The sequence below is a fragment of the Sylvia atricapilla genome, chromosome 3, assembly GCF_009819655.1.
Source record: "Sylvia atricapilla isolate bSylAtr1 chromosome 3, bSylAtr1.pri, whole genome shotgun sequence".
Taxonomy (NCBI): domain Eukaryota; kingdom Metazoa; phylum Chordata; class Aves; order Passeriformes; family Sylviidae; genus Sylvia; species Sylvia atricapilla.
In genome coordinates, this window is record NC_089142.1 from 50917557 (window position 1) to 50937900 (window position 20344).

Consider the following 20344-nt stretch of genomic DNA (forward strand, 5'->3'; position numbering starts at 1 on the left):
ATTGGCAAGTGACCATATCCTGCAGCTGGGGTCTGTCTGGGCTTCTGACCCCTTTTCCTTCTTGTCACAGGTTTTAAAGACGGATTTAGTTTTGGAACTGCTGACTTCAGTTAATGGCTTTATTAATGGTAGAGACATCACATAAATTTTCATCTCCTGCTTTTGACTGCCCAATGTCAGAGATGTCTCTGGAGATGTCTCTGTAGACAGGAAACCAGGTGTTGATTCTTTGGGGCATTTGACTTTTAAATTTCCTCATCATCACCTTGCTTTTATAAGCATTGTTACAGGGATTGGTTACTTGTGTTGGTGCCCTTTCAGAAGGGCACCTTGCAGCACTGCAGGGCTGCCTCTGCAGCCACCAGCCCATAGTTGCAGGGCTTATGGGGTGATAAGTAGGGAAAAAAAAATGTGTGTTCATCTCTTTGAGCACTGTGAAAATTTCCATTTTACCATTCATGCAGAGTTTAGCCCAAGTGGAGGGGTAATAATTTCAATAGGAAGATAAAATCTAAAATCTTAGATTTTTTCTGATTGAGGTCTTTCAGTCTTTAGAGTGCTTTTCATTGTCTAATGCTTCTTCGAAGAAAAAAAAAAAAAAAAACAAAAAAACAAAAAAAAAAAAACAACCAAAACCCCACCCTAAACTGAATGGCGTTAATAAGATCTTTTCCCATTTTCATTAGAAAATGGCATCTTCTTAGCACAAAATACCCTTGTAGTTTTCCACTTTCAGATTCTGTTTTCTACCTCTCCAAAATCAGCAGACACAGTAGACCTCTTGCCATAGGAGAGGATAGTCCTTTCCCTTCTGTAGGAAATTTTCGTGGGGCTAGTTGGAGGTTAGCTTACACACTGGCTTCTGGAAGTTGAAATCAAAACTTAAAATATTTTTTTAGTCTTCTCCTTGTTAGAAACTTGATGTTCTGCCTTGTCACAGAAAGGAATGGGTTTTCTTAAACCAATGTTGACTAAATGACTTGGACTTCTTTTTGGTATGGAAAGGAAGTTTTTCTTTTGCTTAGAACTGATATAATGGGGATTTCTTTTGGTGAGTTTGTTTTTGTTTCTATACTTTTGTCCAGAGCAGTTTGGAACAGTTGTGCTGGTTCTTATCAAATGTGTATCTACTGTGTAGTGTCTTATTGCTGAGAGAGGTCAAAAAGAAGGGAAAACACTGTGAACACATGAAGGTGCTTACCATTGTATAGTCTCCATGTGTCCTGTGCTCGGCAGCTCCTGCATTACTTGAGTGAAGCATAGTATTTTTCTGTTTAATAGTTTTTGATAGATTTTGCTTCTTTCAGGTTTTTTATGATGTCCTCAACATTATTGATTACCTCCTGAACCTCTCACTCAGCTTTTTATCTTGAACACAGTTTTCAAATCCAGGGTAGATTTGCCACAGACATCCAGAAATTGCTTCCTGAAGCCACCTTCATGACATTAAGCAGATTCTGTCTTGGAATCAATTGATATTTGCCTCTTAATTCTGTGAATATTTGAAATGCTAAGATGATGCGTAATGGAAAGCAAACCACAAATCCGTGGAGGTGTGTGAATTTGCACAGTGTTGGTTTCTGACAGAGATCCTGGCCAAGTGACAGGACATCTGGAATGATAGCACAATCTTCCCAAAGCTAAGCCTAATTGCTGCCTAATTTCTCTTTTGGATGTTACTGTTGTCTCATCATCACCCTCTGCAAGCTGGTGGGATTGTTTCCTTGTCCCTACCACAGCTGTAGCCATTGTTTTCTGCTCCACTTCAGGTATGTAGAGACGTTGCCAGTGCATTGCAGTGGGCTGAGCAGTTTTGAAGGCAAAAGCATTGCTCTTGTGCCTCTCAGCCCACATAGAAATAGTGTCAGGTGAGAAATGGTGCATGTGCAGGGAACACCCCTTAGATGATCTATCTATTGATTACACCAATGATTTATGTTGAGATGTCCCAGAAGAAAAGAATGAAACAGGAACTAGTTACAAGTCTGGACGAAACAGGAACTCTGCTCTGCTCTGGAGAACAGACTTACTCATTGTATTAGAAGATCTGAAGAAAATGTATGTTACTAAAACATTTGAACTTGTGTAATTAATACTTAAAGCCTAATTACAGAAGATTATTTTTACACTCTATAATTTAGCTTAAATTCTTAGAGACTCCACTTGAGAAGTACAGATACTCAGCAGTTCTGCAAATAAGTAAGTAAACCAGTATGCACTTACAGCCAGGACTGTTAAGGAAATGTTGCTTAATTAAGCCTCAATAATACAGACAGATTTGTTTTTTAAAAAAACTTTTTCTGCTGCTCAAAACAATCTTCATTTATTGCTCATTTCCGGATGTTTAGAACAGATTTAGCATTTTAAATATGTGTCAATAAATATTAATAACACTCTGTATGGAAAGTTTTGAGGTTTTTTTCCCTGAATCTGTGAAATTTCTTTTGAAAGTAGTAAGATGTTCTTATGCAAGTTGCTGGTAGAGAAAAGAACTGCAACTGTAAGCAGATTTGGCTTAAGCATAAGATAGCCTACCAAGTAGCTGTAGACTGTTTTTTAACCTTGATAAAAGAACTCATGAAATGTCTTTTTTTTCTACATATTTCACTGCAGATTATGTTTATGGCATAAGTTGTTCACCTTAATAGTTGCAGCAATGGGTCTGGAAATTGAATTGACCTCCAGGATCTGTCCAGATGTAGAGCCCACCTCTCTCTGTGTATGGGAATGGTAAAAATGTGCAAATTGATAAGCTCCATCCTTTTTTGAAAGATAAACTCCTCAAACATGGCTTTACAATGTGGAAAGCATGACTGCCAATATTCGTCATGTTCAGCAGAGGCTGTGTCAGGAGGATTAAGTCATTGTGCATCCTCTCAGGTTTCAAAGATGCTTCACAGAAAGCAGAATTACTTGCTGCTAGTCCAAACCTGTGCAAAATCCCCTTCTTTGACCTCTGCCCTGCATTTGAGATCCTAGAAATGTTCCCACTGACATAAGAATGAGTTGATAAAGTATTCAAACCACCTTAACATCATATCTTTATTTCTTCAACATAGACACCTTTTTTTTTACTTCAAAGCCTCCAGAGACTGGGCACCACACTGAAGGGGGGAAACAGTGCTCCAGATCGATACAATTACACAGTGCACAATCTAAATTGGTGCCATATTTGTGTATGTCAGAAGAATGAGCAAGTTTGCCTCTTACAGCCTCTAAGATGCTGTAATTGCAGTGATGAAAACAGGAAGCATAAAGGTGAAGGGTTTGTGTGTAGGCTGAAGTTTGGTCCCTCCCCTGCAGTGCAGCTGAGTTCAGACAGCAATCTTGTGCCTCTCAACACCCGGCATAAAATGTCTCTTAGCAGAAGTCAGCACTTAGGAGGCTTCTCCTAACACAGATGGAAAATCAACTGATGGGAGAATAAGGCAAGAGTTATCACAAATTCTCTCTTAGGAGACTGTCACAGATGAGTGTTTTAAGTCACTTAAGGAATCACTGCCAAAGGTAATAGCAGCAGCAGGTTTAATCTGAATTTGAGAAGGTGCATCTTAACAAAATTCAATGGCAAGGTTCATTCTATGACTGGCTACACAGACAAAGTGTGCAAAGCAAACTTGGATTAGAACCAAATTTTAAATTATTTACATGGGGAACAAGGACAAAAAAGGATAAAGGTCTAAAAGGTAAGGCAGATGATCCCAGTGGGTCATGGGGTTCTTAGAGGACCCCTTTGCCTTCTAAATTCCTATTGGAGTGTTGGTGTAGCTGAGTCAAATCTTAGTCCCTGGCTTGGTCAATTGTTTATGTCTAAAGATTTCATAAGGAAATACAAGAAGTAGGGCAGACTGTCTGTCTCCAAATATTTTTGAGCCTTTTAAAGCAATTTCAGGCCATGCTGCCAGCCGCAAGGAGGGGAATTTGTACCTTTTTTCCACACTGCCTCAGAGGGATGGTGGTTTTTGATATTTTCTAGTGAAAATTCAGTAAAGCACATTAGCCTCATTAATTACAGTGTGAAGAAAAACCCTGTCAAAGAATCCAGGCCTTATTTTTGCCTTTTGCTTTTTAAGACACTGAAAGGAGGAGAAAAAAAGACATCAAATGGGTCTGAGTGATAGTGCTGAGACTCAGAAATTTAAACTGGACTAGGGAAAAAAATCTTTACCATAGGTGCCAGGAACAGAAGTCTTAATCTGAAAGGGGAACTTAAAACTGTCTGACTTGTTTTCCTGGAAAGATCTGCTGTTCTGATCCTGTTTTCTCTTTTTTGACCAAATTTTTATCAAGTTGTTTTTATTTCTATCTTACACAAGTGCAAAAGAAAAAAATATTATTAAATCTAATGGGTTTGTGTTTCCACTTGCATAAATAACTCTTTAGCAAGCTAATTATTAGCTAGTGCTACTGCACAGCACCAAGGGATAAAAAAGACTCCCAGTGTAGGTGCCTACACAAAGGTTGTATTCGTAAGGGACTACTAAAAATGAACACCAGCCTAAAAGTCACATGCCATGTTCACTATCTGGAATTTGGTATTTGAAATTCATACACAAAATGATAGTAGCAGACTTTTCAGAAATCATCAGTTTAGCATATGTTTCAAAACTTGCAGTACTGACAGCTCCTACAGCACTGATGAGTCGGCTGCATAGAGGTGAAACATTTCTGATTTTCCTGTCAGCAAATGCATGTGTAGACCTGATAGAGACGGTAATGAAAATATTCCTGACAGTTTTGACCCTCACTGCTATTTTTTTGTGCTGACCCTTCATTTATAAATTAATATAGGAAATATATGAACCATCATTTTGTGGTGGCGAGCGTAAGGTTCAGCTTCCAGGCTGAAGTGCGTAAGTAATTACTTATTTATGACAACGCTCTTCCAGAGCCAGGGTAGACTGCCTTTGTGTGTTTCACCGCATGGATTATGTTGTTGTCTTTAACCCAGAATTTGGGAAGGCCAGGTTTTGAGTGCTGTTTTGAGGCTGATAAAGCACAAGTGTTGGGGAAGATGAATCAGGGAAACCTTATAAATATGATTGCTTAACAGAAGATTCTGAAAATATGAAACCTATAATTGAAATAGAAATGAAAGCTTACTTTGAGTTGTAGGATACTGAATCTTAGTTACTATATAACCTGAAAACAATAGCCTAGCTAGCCGAAGGAAAATACCTTTTGATTGAACAATACCTTTCTGCTGGCTAAGGGATCCAAAGGTCAATGTAGTAAAACAGAAGTCTAAAGAGCAGTTTTTAGAGTTTAAAATATAACACAGTATGGTAATATAGTAGTTCTTATTGGCTGTATGTAGATTCTATAGGATTTTGTGTCTTGTATTGGTTGGTCACTGTAAATTAGAATATTCATCACAAAAGAAGATATAATGTATTGTAACAAAGACCTTGCTCTCTTACCTCTTCCTCCTCTCCTTCCCGATACTCTTAGCTCTCTTAGCTCTTACCTCTTAACTCTTACCTCTCCTCTTAACTCTTAACTCCTACCCTTCCTCTTCCCCCTATTCTTGCTCTCTTCCCCCTGCGCTCTTCCCCCTGCCACCTTGCTTTCTCGCTCCCTTCTCTCTTAGCTCTCACCCTGCTGTTCTTTCTCCCTCTCTATTTGAGACTTCTCTTCAGCCGGGGCTGGTGGCTGAAGGCAAGGCCTTTTTACCCACAACCCTTGCAATAAAACCGCATGTTCTAGAATATACAGGTTGGCAGAATTCCTTGTCCCAGCCGTCCGCAGATTCCCCTACACACAAGAAGCCACAAGAGCTTTCTCAAATCCTGCAACAACTCCCTTGCAGTTGCCTGATGTTCCCCTGCCACTTACCTTTGCAAAAGATATTGAATATAGTTGAAGTATAGTTTCTGATCCCAGTCAAAATCAATGGAATCAATGGATTTCTTCTGTCATTGATTATGTGCAGATTGAAAATCATAATTGGCCCTGCCACAGATTAAAACCCAATACACTGTTATGTGTGTCTTCATTTTGATTTTGGAGTTTTATATTTCTGTTGCGCATGTTGAGCAATAATGCCATTTACTGTGAGACACACATCAGAAGCACAGCTGAATAAATGCAATTTCCACACTATGAAAGCAGATTTAAAGCCGGACTTCCTCATATATAACAAGACTGCATGACAGCTAGTGCTGACTTGTAGAGCATCACAGACAGTATAAATACCTGGTACAGCTGCTGGGAGTTATTTGCATAACATATTGAGGGCAGAGAACAACTGCCACAAATTTTACATATCATCAATTCCCTTTATTTTTCTAGCTTCAAAGCAACATGCCTCGCTTTTTTCCTGAAACACACCTGTAGGTAGAGGCCAATATTATACAAAAATGGGAGACAACTGGATTTTTTTACTTGCCTGAGCTAAACAAGTATGATTTGACATTTCAGTTGGATACATGCAAAGTGACATATATAACCACCCAGTTGCTGCACTTTCTCAGAAAAATCCTGATAGCACTCTTTTTGAAGAGCAATAGTCACATCTTTTTTCTGATGAGTTAAGCAGTTAGTTCTAGATATAACCAGAACCCTGGAAATAAGTTTTGGAAACATTTTCCTTATCAGTTTTTGTGTACTGTGTAGACATGAGCTCAAACAACCTGTGGCAGCAGTTCCTGTGCACATATTCTGTTGTGGTTGCTCAGGAGTGAGGAGGGCATGGCAGAGGGGGACCTGTTCTAGTGACTTCAGTGAGCTTAGGAAAGGATGTTTTGTTACCTCCTTGGACTCATGCAGTGTCTACTGCTGCTGTTTTTCCACCCAGCTTCAGGATGCTGAAAAAATTTCTGTGCAGATTTGTTACCAGTTCTATGGCAGTTGGATATCCAGCTTTTGTCAGTCAATGGTATTTGCACATTTAATGGCTCTTCTGTTCTGAAATCGTATTTGGTAAAGGAGTTTCTTCTTAGTGTGAGTTTACTGTTTGACCACATGTATTGTTTTGCTTTAATGCAAAACACTATCAGAATAGATGATTATGAATTACTTGGAAAAGTGAATGTAGAGAAAGCGGAAGATGACAAAGATGGAAGTCTTTTTCAAAGGAAAATTAAGAAGCAGATTTTCAAATGATGAAAGCAGCAATAACTTGAGATAGAATGAAACAGGAAATAGCAAGACTATATTGGAAATACTGCTGAGGCTGTTGACCTTTGTAAATGAGGTATTTTCTGGGATTATTTATCCTTACTGGGATAAGAGGAGGAAGCAGACCATTGAAAGAGGCAGAGGAGCAGCCACAGCACAGAGAACCCAAAGGCTGTTGGGGTGGAACAAAGCTGAAAAAAAAAACCCAACCTGCCAAAAACCACAGGGACTTTAGCAACTACATCTGCTCTTTGGCTGCTGGATATGTCTGGAGGGCTGGTGGCAGAATGCAATTCAGAAACCCACAGTGCCAAGCTGAGTACAAACATCACTTCCTTAAACATATTTTTCTTCTAAGATCCCCATGAAGGAACACAACTCCAATTAATGAAATTGAATTTCAGATTTGGAAAGCAAAAAGGGAGAAAGAAGCTGATGACATTTCTGAGCTTTTTTAACATTTGAGGGAAATCTGTTGTCCTGGGAAGGTAGGAGACACTACAGTAGGCACATTTCTATTTTGTTTCAGCAACCAGACTGTGGCCGTATTCTTAGAAGCCACAGTTCATGCTCCAGGAGAAAAATGCAAGATTATCATTTACATGACAGCTGTACTATGATGCTTCTCACTCTTCTCAACACAACACCATTGTCTTTTTATTTTCTATCACTTTTTTAAACTTATAGGGGTTTTAAACTTTAAACCCCAACAGAATGGGGTTGTATGGAGGGAGAGTCAGATGAAAAGACAGTAAGGTAAAACTTTCTTTTTTTTTTTATAAGAGAACATCTTCTTAGTTTCAGAAAGAAATCTCCATCTGCAGTTTTCCAGGAGGCTGTTTCTTTAAAAAGATGTTTTCAAGATTGATTGGTATCAGGTGTTCCTTGCCATGTGATGCAGGTGTTACCATGGTGACCACTCCACTCCTTTAGGTAGGATGTCAGAGGCAGTAATTGCGCTTTAAAAATCCTGTGCATGGTATGATAACCTGCACGGAAATAAGCTGTAGCCTTGCTCAGACACAGGTCTGTCTCTGAATTTGCTGATTTGTGACTGCAAGCCACGTAAGATTGTATACTGATGTTTGGAGGAGATTTCTTTCTTCTCTCCCTTTCCATGTGACAAACAAGCACAATGGATTCTACAACAGAATGGGAAAGATTAAATTCTTTTAGCCACACCTCCTCCCCAGCACCATTTGAGTCTGTGGTTCTTTCTGGTCCCAGGCCAGGAGATAAAGCTGATTGGAGCTCTGGTGTGTCTGTGGCTCTGCTTGTGTCTGCCCTCTGCTAGGGCACGTGAAAAAAGGTGTTTTACTGACACACTGGTGTCTGTGTGGCTGTACTCCAGACAGTGGCAAGCCTGGAGTGGCTTCTCTGCCTTTGGCAAATCTCTGACCAGGGAACAAAATTGCATTACCCTTCAAAATGCTGCTTGCTGACCCTTGCATTTTATGCGTCCTAATGCTGCAACCACAGCTGCTTTGCCGTGCAGCTGGAAGCAGTGCTACACTTGTTCCGTAGCCTCTGCAGGATTAAAGACACATGTGCCTCTCTTTCCTATACTGTTTATGTCTGTGGAAAGGTAGTTTGCCATTCTGGCTGCCACAGTGTAGATGCCTGCATTTCTGCTTCAAGCCGAGTAAGTTGTAACCGACGCAAAAGAGTAGTAAGGTTGCAATGCTTATTTATTACCTTGAATTCTGCATCAGTGAGATGGAAGTAAAAAGAAATGCTGGTAAAGAGTGAGGAAACTATAAGGATGGATTGAAGGTCAAGAGACAAAGGCTGAAAGAGCAGTGAGTTAAAGGCTATTGTGCTCCAATTCTTCTATATCTCAGCTACTGCTTCTGAGCAGCAGCCAAAAGCCCCAGGCTCAGTTTCCTATGGATGCCCTTAGGCAGGATGGTATCCTGAGAACCCTGTGTTTATAACTGGCTATATCTTTGCTCTGTTGGTCTCCTCAGAGGGCCTGGGTTCAAAACCACAGCAGCAAAATAGCCCTGCAAGAATGACCCAGTCTGTTGCAGGAGATCAGATAGCAGGGAAAGGTCTTACTGTTAGAAAAGAAAAATTCCCCAATTAAATAAACCTTTCTGATGAAGTCTTTCAATTTCTTTAATTTTAATAGGGCTGGATCCTTTAAGCTGCTAAATAGATTTACCTCTCCCCAGCAGAGGTAGAGACTTGTGGACATCAGCAGTGCTCAGTACCCTGAAGAGTTAAGAACAGAAAGTTGACCATTTGGACCTTCTGTGTCCTGGTAGCGTCTCTTCAGCCTCCAGCTACTATTTTGAAAGATGAAGTTAGAAAATAAGATTAAATAAATGTTTATGGTCCCAGTTGTACAGAGTGCTTAATAATTTGTTTTTAAGGATGCAGCTATGAAAACTGGACATGAAATTGAGTGCTTGTGTGTACTGGAGCTGTGCAGCACAACAGTGTGTAGTGCTACAACTTAAATTTCAAATTACATTTTATTGTATAGTGTGTTTCAGTTTTTTGATTTGACATTATCCTCTATTGTATTTGAGCTGTCTTTTGCTAGGTATTAAATGGGCTCTAATACCACAGATAAATGGAACGCCTACACATAGTTGAAGGTGAGTGTAGTTAGCAGTCCTTTAGGTCAGCTTTGTCATGTCCCCACTGTATTAAGTATGTGCTCTGCAGCTGTGCTGGGCATCTTTCAGAAGCTACAGCTACTCCAGGGTTCAAATTCTTAAACTGAAATTTCCCACTGTTGTTTAATTAGATTAATACATGAATGTGCAATCAGTGAGCTGTAAGGAAAATTTCTATATATGGAAACAACTAAACCAGAGCCTAATGCAGTCATCGAGCGGTTTGAATAATTAAATATCAAAAGCAAATGAAGAACAAAAGAAGTCAGATTTTGTATAGAATAGAGGATGATATGAAGACTGACTGAAATCTGAAGGGATGGTAAACAAGAGCATCTGTCCTTTCAGACACCACATTTATTAATAAATAACAAGCATTTTAATGGGTTGCTTTGCATCTAACTGTATAAATAAGACTGGAAAATGCCAGCCAAAGCTACTACAGACAGCAGAATCAAGCATTGAATTGTTTGGCATAAAAGTGAGAGCTTCCATGGCTGGTTCCTTGCTGGAGAAAAGTATCATGGAAAATGACGTAACTTACTAATTATTGACTCATTCTTCATGCTTTTACTTCTCTTTCCCTGATTCCTTCCTTCTTTGTGGAGAAGGGCTTCCCCTTCTGTTTTTGCTGTGTTCCTCTAAGCAACAGAAACATGCAACAGAAAACCATCTGGAAACTGGACTCAGTGCCAGCCCTATTTAGAATAAAAAGGCTGATTTTTGATGCCTGATTTGGATACCACATGCTCTGTTCTATATGTCTTGCAGCCGAACTGGAAATCTGTCACCATGCCCAGTTTCAAAAACATGAAGACTCTTAGAATATAGATTCCTGCTCTGTCAGTAGATAGTTCCTCATCTTTTTCACACCTGTTGGGATGAGCAGCTCAATCTGAAAACTCTTGGTAACCCTAATCATTTTACCCTGCTCTGTGCATTGCCCACAGCAAACTAAATTTTACTGACCAAGGGAGGCATAACAACATCCTGGGCAGCACTCATTAAACCACAAATGGAAGATTGTCCAGTTTCGCTTCTGCCTTACCAAAAGGATGTTAATAAACTGGAGCAGGAGTGGGTCGGAAAGGAACACTTGTAGAGATGATGAAGGAATGGGGCTTGTTCAGCCTGGAGAACACTTGGGGGGACCTATGACAAGCCTTCCCTTATGTTGCTGAGAAGGTGGAGCCTGGATCTTTACAGAGCTGCACAGCAGGAGATCAAGAGACTATGGTTATGAGAGACTATGATTATGAGCAAGGAGAGGACAAATTCAGACCCGAGGTAAAGAAGAGACTTTTCTTCATTATGACAGTGAAACCCTGGCACAAAGGATTTTTTTATCCTTGAAAATATTCAATAGCTGAAAGGACAAATCCTTGAGAAGTGTGATCTGAATTAGTTATTGACTCTGCTTTGAGTAGGAGGTTGGAGTAGATGACTTCCTGAGGTCATTTCCAACTTGAATTATTCTATGATTTTATAACTGAGTTTGCAGCCTTGATTTGTCCTCTACTTCTGGCTCTGTCCCAATCACCTCCTCCTGTCCTGCTCTCAGAGACCTACAAACAATGGAGGGTTACACTGCTGTTGTCCACCTTGGTGACATGATGAAAAGTGTGCTGGTTTTGTGATGTGGACAAACTCCTATTTTGTCTTCTTCATAAGAGGGTTGCTTAGCCAGGACTTTTAGGCAGATGTCCAAGCAAGAAAATGTTTGCTTTTTTTCATGCTGCCATATATTTTATTTAGAATAATTCCTTACATTGTTGCTCATCTGGAAGCAGATATTTGACTTTTCAAGATGGTGGCTGGCAAAAAGGCACAGCAGTAACTAGCAGGAAGGCAGAACAGAATTATAGCAAACTCTTAACTGAGGTATTTTTGTATTGCAAAAATGAAGGGGTTTTTCTGCTCCATGAAAATAACACTGTCTAGTGTTCCAGCCTTAAGCAAGTTCAAAAAACTTGTATTCAGGGTCCAAAATAAAGTGGAGTAATTTCTGGAAGCAGGAGCAGGAAATGAGCTCAAAGACAGTGGGATACATGTTCACATTTAGGCAAAAAAAATAGATGGAAAAAAAATTAAACCACATACAGCAAGACCAGGTGTCATTGGCAAGAGACTGAGTGATTTCTTGCATGAGAAAGTGTAAAACGTTTCACACCCAGTCAGCACCTTGACTGATTCTGTACCAGAGTTCAAACTTACGCCAGCCTGTCCCTGTGGCCTTGTAAATCTGCCTGGGGAAGAAGATGGTTATGACCAATGCTGAAGTTTAAGTTACTGATTTCTGCCTGACTGCCTCATCTATTTACTCCCATCTGAAGAGAAGAAACTTGCTTTGTTGACTTGTTTTCACCATGAAAGAATTGATTATTCTTTTAATTTTTTTTTTTGTCAGGATACAGACATTTTAGTGTATTCCTAAATGTATCGGTGTTGATATTCTGAAGCACCAGTGAATTGTGGCCTCTGAGGGCCCATGAGAATTTGCTTCCTCCCAGACCTTTCTTCATGTCTCATGCACTCCATCTGTTCAGAAAGTATTCAGCAAAGTCAAGCAGGATTCCTTGCTTTGATTTAAATAGGTTTTTTTTAGTTGTCCCAGAAGCAGTGACCCTAATTCATTTTTATATGCAGAACTGTTTTTAGAAGACTAGACAGAATAAAGTTGAACTACTTTGTACTCTTCCTAATTATATTACTCGTTCCCTTCATTTCTTCAGCTGACTTTGAGAAAAGCTCAGAAAGCTCATGCTTTTCTTCAGCAGCAGAGTCAGAATTCATTCAGAATGGGCAGATACAAAGACATCATCCAAAGTGTGCCTATGAGTAGTCTGAAATAATGACTTAATAATAAATCTGAAATAATACTAGGGAAATTCCAGAATTTCTTTTCTTTCTTAAAATTGAAGGGACTGCAAGGTCAAATTTCTAATGTGGATTAATGAGTGTAAAGTTTCTGAAATTATATTGAAGTATATAACAAGAACACCTTTTTTTTTTTTTTTTTTTTTTTTTTTTTTTTGCCTCTATTGGATGTTTGGTATTACATTTTTTCCTTAAAAATGTTACTTTGAAGAAGAAACTTGCTAGATTGGTTTACAATAAAGAGAGCAAAGAGTCTCTCTCAGAATACACCCAGGGCTTGGGTTGACAGAGAGGTGGAATAATAAGTTTGCCTATCAAAAGTCACTTCATTTCATCCAGTTAGGCCACCTTGAGAATTGGTCATCGCTGTTTTCTTAGCAGTTGCAGAATTCACTAAGTTCAACTTCAGTGGTTAACTTGGGATGTACCTGAGAACTTCTTTCCAAAAAAGCCATGTCAGCAAGGCTTTTCTGACCTTGGGCAAATCAGCTTTCTATTTGGTGAGGAGAAAAAAACAAGGGGCATTTTGTGATGTGTGATAAAGTACATGTTGGCATCAGTTCAGGCCTCATTATGTGATGATCCAGCTCTTGAACTTGGTGCAGCTTGTCATTGTTTGGGGATTGAGGGGACAGTAGGAGACACGCAACAAACACAAAAATTGATGCCCAGAGGGTGCAAAATAATTGCATAAATAACTTCTGCTTATTTTAGACATGTTTGTAGTCTCTTTATCTGTGTGCGTCTCACAGCTTACACTGACCTCCTTTAGTATTTGACTTTTTTTTTTTTTCCACTCAGTTAAAGCATTGTCTTAGAGGTTAAAGTGTAAAGACTAGGGCAAAACTTGACTTGACATCACAAAAACAGAATTTAAGTTGCAATATTTCTGCACAGTGGAAAGTGCTATTGCTCAACTTAACTTCTTCCCTGGGGATCAAAGCATTCACCTAGGAGATAGCAGCTCCAGGCAATTTTTCTTCAAATCCCAAGGTATTCCTCTGGGCATGTTTTCAAAAGGAAGAATGAAGTATGCCTGGTGGTTTGAAGGAGTCATTGTAGAGGTGATGATTTCTTTATCAGCTGAAGTGAGCAGTGAGTAGATGCAGGTGCTGCCTAGCAACCCAGAGCAGTCTGTGACAGGTGGGATCCCTAGGCAGGCCCCTCCCCAGGTGTTACCTTTTGGTTAGTTCCAGGTGGTTCTTTCTTCATGTAGGAAATTTGTAGGTTGAAGTAATTTTCTGAAGCATACGGCTTGGGAGAAGAAACTTCAGCATCTATTTCTGTAGTTTGGCTTATCTGCTACTTTGCAGATCTGCTACCTCAAGCAAAAGTGTCATGGCACCTGTCATACATAGACATGTTCTTGGCTGAAGAATGAAGAAAATCCACTCCCAGATGCTGTGAGGAATTGTGGTGCGTGAAACAAGAAATAAGGCATGATCAATTCCAGGGACAGTGGTGGGCCTTCATCACAATCGTCCACGAAAGGTTTTACTTTGCAAATGGCTGCTTGCACTGAGCTTAACTCCACCTTTATTCACTTTAGGATAACCCCAAACAGTTTAATATCCAATGAAATTCAGAGAACTTCTTTTCATCCTTAGTTATTTCACCGTAATGGCTATGGTAAGAGCATTCAGAGATAAACTGGATGACATATTTCCTCAGACATCGGTGTAGGGATGTCCACACCTAACAATACAAAATAAATGCATGTTACAAATAAGCTAAAATGTCTTTATATCTGTGTGATAAACATGAGAACATTCTGGGCATCAATCCAATGGTCTTAATTTTGATTTCTTTAAAAATTTCATACAAGATAGCTTAGTTGGTCTATAAAAAGACTTAGCTAAGCTTCTCAAGTGCACTAAATTCAAGTTCAGAATACTTCATTCATATATTAGCAATTTAATAAATAGTACTTTTTTTTTTTTTTGGTAGAAAAACCAAGAGTCTCAGTATTACTTGAAAAAATAAATGTATTGAAAGTACAAAAGTAGCTTAATAAAGGATGACATACCAGGGTAGACTTTGCACAACTTAAGTGTATTGTTTGAGAGTCTCTGAATGCTCTCACTGCTGCTAGACCAACAAAATTTATCCAAGTTTACAGCAAATAATATGTTCTTAAATATGTAATGGGCAAACTTTCGTTAAAGCATCCTGCTGCATATTAGGAAGCTCTTAGATCATTAGTTTATCTGGCACCAAGCCACTCACTAAACTTCTAAGTGTGAAAGTTTGGTTTCTAAGTCGCAGTTTTGGAAGCTGCAGTAACTGTTAAAAAAAAAATCTATCCTTTAGCTGGTAGGATCCCTGAAGAGCTTCAAAGATGTGTAATGCTTTTGTGCTTCAAAATAGAAGAGAGAGAACCCATCAACAGACCTTTTGTATGTGCGTGGTGTTTTCTTCTTCTCAGCACTTAAGTACCTATAAAGCAGCCAAAATCAATACACAAAATGTCAGGTTTGAAAGGGCATGTGTGCAAAGAAAGCATTTTGGGCTAAGGATGTGGTTCAAAGCACTGACTGTACTAACAATTTGTACAGTAATGTAGTAAAAGCATGGGTTTTGGTCTTCAGGTGAGCAACAGATTTGGAACAAGACAGCATTTTAACTTGAGATAACATTCACAATTTGATGCTTCCCTGCTAATACCAGGCATGTTTTACTGAAGGGAGCGGGAATGGAAAGGAAGACAATAGCTTGGGAAAAGGGCTAATGGTGCTGTTGGCCATTGCCTTACTCCAGCTGAGCTGTGTGTGGGCATCATCATGGTATCAACCATATAGCTCCTTTCTGCAGGTAGTGTGACTCTAATAAAATTTTCTGTCTCCCTGTGTTCACACTACTCTCTTCAGACCCTTGTTCTTAATTAGAAATCCATTCTTGCTTTGCTTTACCAACTATACTAAAATAAATGAAGCATATTAAGTAACCAGTAGCCAAGGACAGGTATATCACTGAATTTTCTCCTGCATGTGTTAATTGAGCAAAACCAATAAAATAGGCATAGCTGATATGCACAAGAAGAAAACTAATTTTACAGAGTGCTAAAAGCTTCAGGCAAGATTGCGGTTTGCCTGTAAATTTATGTTCTATTATATTAGCTACTGTGGCAGAAATGTTGAGGTGGAAGCTGAAAAGTAGCACACTTATTTTGAAGTATTTTGAAATCCAGTAATCTCTCTGTGATGACCCCATATCTACTTCAAAAAGCTGGGCTTTGTTAATATTCTAAAAATTTTCTGGAGCAGCATTTTTATAACTAATAGCTGTGAAACAGGCAAGAGTTCTCTGAGCCCTTCGCAAAATCTGTACTAAGTTTCATGAAGTGATTTCATTATTTCTCAACATGAAAGTGCAGTGAAAAGAATATTCACCCAAAAGAGAATCTGGGGAAGGAAAGGGTATACTTGCCAAGAGCTGAATTGTTGAATACATTGGTGTAGACTTCAGTGTGATTTCATATTGTACCCAAATTATTCCATAAGTTGCTTGAAGGCTAAATTAATGTAACCATTTAAACAAATTGTTAGCTTTTTAAATATTATTTTCCTGTCTACATTAAATATTTGAAATAGAGATGACACTGTACAGAAAAAGAATATGTATGTAGGCAAATTATTTTCAGTTTCTGCTACCTAACTTTGTGTGTCCACCGACATCCACTGAAATATTTCCTTTCTCACTCTAGCAAATAAGTAATCAGCTGATGTGAACAGTTTGTGCTAAGACCCCTATCTCAGTTGCCCCATCTCACATCTAAAGAAATGTAACTCCTGTGGGACTGCTTTAGATTTATAGCAGCTGAATTTTATTCAGCTTGGATCTTCTGTGTTGGAAGAAACCTATTTAGTGGTAAATAAACCCCCATCTCCCCTCCAGGCCCCCTCCCCCCCGCATTTGTAGGTGACTGATCCTTGAAAAACGTCAGATAGAGGCAACCTTTACTTGGTGCAGAACACTGAATCATTTCCTCAAACAAGAAGTTAATTTTTCCTGATTGTTCCTTTCCTTTCTTTTGCCCTGCTGATGTACGTGGCACACAAAATATGTGTGTGCTGCAGCCTTTCTGATTTTTACAAACAGGGAGGCTTTTCCAGTGGCAATATGCTTCTCTGGTAGTTACATGATGGCAGGTTATTTTTGTGGAGACAATGGAATCTGGAGCTGCTGGCACAGCTTGAGTAGTGGCTTTCTTCTGTAGCTCATGCTGCCCCCCTTGAGACCGTGCTGTGGGGCTGAAGCCATCCCTGAACCATGAGCATGAAGGTATTTAGCATTTTATGGGGCAGAATTGTGCAGATTGCCAAGCAGCCATACTAAATGACCCTCCTCTTGCAGTCTGGTTGATTCTTCATCCAAATCCACTAATACAGCTAATACAAAATAGGCAGCGTGGTTATTTCCAGCTACCTTTCTTGTCTGCTATGAAACTCTCTGTGTTTACATGCTGAAATGTGAGCTCTGCTTTAGATAATTGCTGAAAATGTGTTGGCAAAGTAGTATTTACCTTAGAGCAGTGTGAAAGTAGTTTTTATGGCACAGTTACTTGTTCTCTGGATAGCAGAATGCCACAAGACAGACACGTCTTGCTGCTCGCTCAGTATCCAAGCACCTGTTGCCACCTTTGGGGTGAATGTAACAGCACTGCTGGTGCAGAGAGGTTTGCCTTCCATTATGAGAGGATGAAGAATTCCTTTAATGACACTGTTGTTAAGGATTTATTTTTGTACCAAAAGTGCCCTAAATGAAAAGCTGAAGTCTGGAAGTCTACCTGCATGACATGCCCTCCTGTATGTGAACTTGTAATCTGTTCATTTATTTTAAATGCATGCAACTTTATCTTCCTTCTTGGCAAGAGTTCAGCTTTCCCTTGGTGTTTTGCTGTAGTCAGCTGAGAAGACAGACTTTGAGGTCACTTTCCAGTTGTTTCTGGGTGTCTCTACTACTCATCAGCCTCTTTTTGCTGTCCTGTAAGTAGCTTTTTTCTTATGCTCTGTTTGCTGTAACTCTGTTTGTTTGTGTTCTATAACTCTTTTGAGCTGTTTTTATAACATTTTAACAAGGTTTCATTAGCATCTGCCATTCCTAAAGAAGTTTAGTTAAGGAGCTGTGCTTGTTTCCTTACTGCCTTGAACAGACTAAGCAAACAGAGAAGTTCCCCTTTATTTAAATGTTCATAGCCTTGTCAGTGTTATCCCACTGCTGGGTTTTACACACTGAGGGGTCATATTTGTCTTTCTAGGCCCTCCTTTGAAACACTAGAAATAGCTTGTTGTTTGGTATAGTGATGTGGTTAGATTAAAAGCCAAAAAAGTCCTCCATATTATATGTTAAAATTATGTCCTTTGGCTACGACTATCAGTGTTTTAGGGAGTTCCCTGCTGAGAAGTACAGAAATGAGTTCAGTTCCTCTGTGAGTGCACCATTTCCTCCTTCGGAGGGGAAGAAAGATTCATTGCGTGAAACAAATTATTTGGCCCTTAAAATGCAGACTTGTCAGGTCAGCCCTGCAGGGATATCTGTATCAGAGCCAGGTTTCTGGAGCTGTATGTGACCATGAGGAGTCTGAGATGGAGTACTGGACACAAACAGCTCTGAATTGAGAAGGAATAGCTGGTTTTGCTTGTCCTTGGCCTTCACACAATCAGCACAAATGTGAAGGGCTCTACAATGGAGGGAGGAGTGTTGAAACTTCTCAGGCAGGAGCAAATCTTGCTCTTTCTTTTTTCCCTCTATCAGCATACATGCACAAGTATTTTATGGAGGGGTATCTGCAGGGATTTCTTTTCTGGCAGTGCTCTCCGGAACCTCCATTTCATTGAACAAAGATGCTGTGGCTTGGTTGATGTTGTAAGGAATAGAATGTTTGAAATGGGACTAAAATGAGACTTGCATAAAGGTCCTGTTCCATGAAAAGTCATGTCTACTCATCTGCAGTCAAGAAAATGCAGAATTATTTCTGTACTTTTTTCTAAGAAAAACACAAGTTATAAATAAAAGAAACCTTTCAGCTGCTCATTTTAAACTGAGACATAAGTATGTAGCAGACAAGACCAGAGAAAAATGTTATCATGCCTGTAATTTTTGGTAGGTCTTCAAGAACAAAAGGTCATCTGCAGAAAGAAATCTCGCTATCTGCAGTTTTCCATCCAGATTTATGCAAGGCTCTGGAGAGGAGATGTAGGCTGTACTAATCTCTAGTGCTGAATGAAGTTTAGAAAAAGAGAACCCACCGTCTCTAAGGATATGCACTCATTGGGAGACCATGACAAGCACCTTCTTATTTTTGACCTTTTGAATGTATAGGTCTTAATGCAGAACTAAATCCCAGTATATAAACCAAGGAGTAAATATTTTGAGTACTACAACATCAGCATAATTCCTCAATGATCTGCACTTGTCAGTATCACTTCCAGGCTTTCTTTTGAAACTTCAACTCATACTTACACACACACACACACACACACCGCCAAACAAACAAACAGAAAACACAAAAAAAAAACCACGCAAAGAAATCCTCCTATGGAATTTCCATTAAGCAATGCACTTAGGTCTCTGTGTTTCTCGAAAGACACATCTTTGCAGAACATGTCCTCTAAAATAGTCTTAGAGTTGTTTTCTAATCTAGAAAAAGAAGTATGAGCTTGCAGAAAGATTCACTCAGTGATAATGCCTATCTGGTTTTTTGCCTTTTCTCTCTTTCTGTGCTTAATAAGATAAAATGGGGGAAAAGAAAAACAACTTCTGGGGAATTTGTATGGAAAATAAAAAAATTAAAAGAACACTGATTAATTTACGCTGTCGGGTGTCAGGCTGTAATATAATTATGCTGACAAAACTAAATAAGGAAATGTTCAGAGCTCACAGGCATTTTAGGAGAGGTCATTAGCTTAGCAGATGAGAAAAATTTGTTTCTGAGCATTCTGCAGTTCCTGAATCCACACATTGCACAGGTAGATACACACTCTGACCAAATGCCAATGCAAAACCTTAAGAGGAACTTGCCAGGAGGCTGTTATTTCCAGTGAAACATAAAATCTGAAAGCTACAAAATGTCACTGCTGAGCAGTAATCTTTACACAAAGGGAAACGAGTCCTTTTGGGCTCCTCAACCCCCTGCAACAAAGTGCCTTCAACAAGGGATTGAAATGGCAGATGTAACACCAAATGGCACGTGTAACTCCCTCTCTGCAAGGTTGGATTGCTCATTTTTCTGTCTTTCTGTGGGGAGATTCACCTGTTGTGTTGCCTGGGGAAGAGCCTCTGCAGGGATGGTGGAGGCTTTTTCCATGGGCAAGGTGGGAGAGGCTGGGTGAGGAAGGGGACACTGGCACTTTCTGCATGGAGAGAGCATGTCTATGAGTGTGTGAATTTGGTGCTGTAGGACAGAGGAGAGAAGGCATTTGCTGCCATGGGAGGGTAGGCAGAGGCAAGGCAGGGCTGGTGCTGTCTCTTTCAAGGTAACAGAAGAGTTGAAGGACGTCTCATCCTCCTGCATGACCTCTGTGGCTGTCAGGATTTGACTTTTTTTGTCTCAGTGCTGGATGAGTGCACAAAGGAACAATCCTCCTGCGATAAACCAAGCAAGGTCTGGGATTTCATTGCCTCATCCCCTTCTAGGAAATGTGCTCTATCACTGAGGCTGTGTATGGACTCTTTCAAGGAAACCAAGTGAAGTTTGTGGACTTCCAGGGATGAAACCAAAAAAT

The 20344-nt window shown here is 39.6% G+C and overlaps 1 protein-coding gene across 4 annotated transcripts in view; it reads left to right on the forward strand.

Moving 5' to 3' along the window:
• The window catches only part of PKIB (cAMP-dependent protein kinase inhibitor beta), a 55147-nt gene that overhangs the window by 15564 nt on the left and 19239 nt on the right, over positions 1–20344 (forward strand). Inside the window, exon 1 of one of the 4 annotated variants that reach the window (XM_066314332.1) lies at positions 17519–17605. The exons of the other annotated variants lie outside the window; for them this stretch is intronic. The gene's annotated coding sequence lies outside the window, so the exon portion shown is untranslated. Of the gene's footprint in view, positions 1–17518; positions 17606–20344 lie in introns of those variants that run through there. 4 annotated transcript variants of the gene reach the window in all.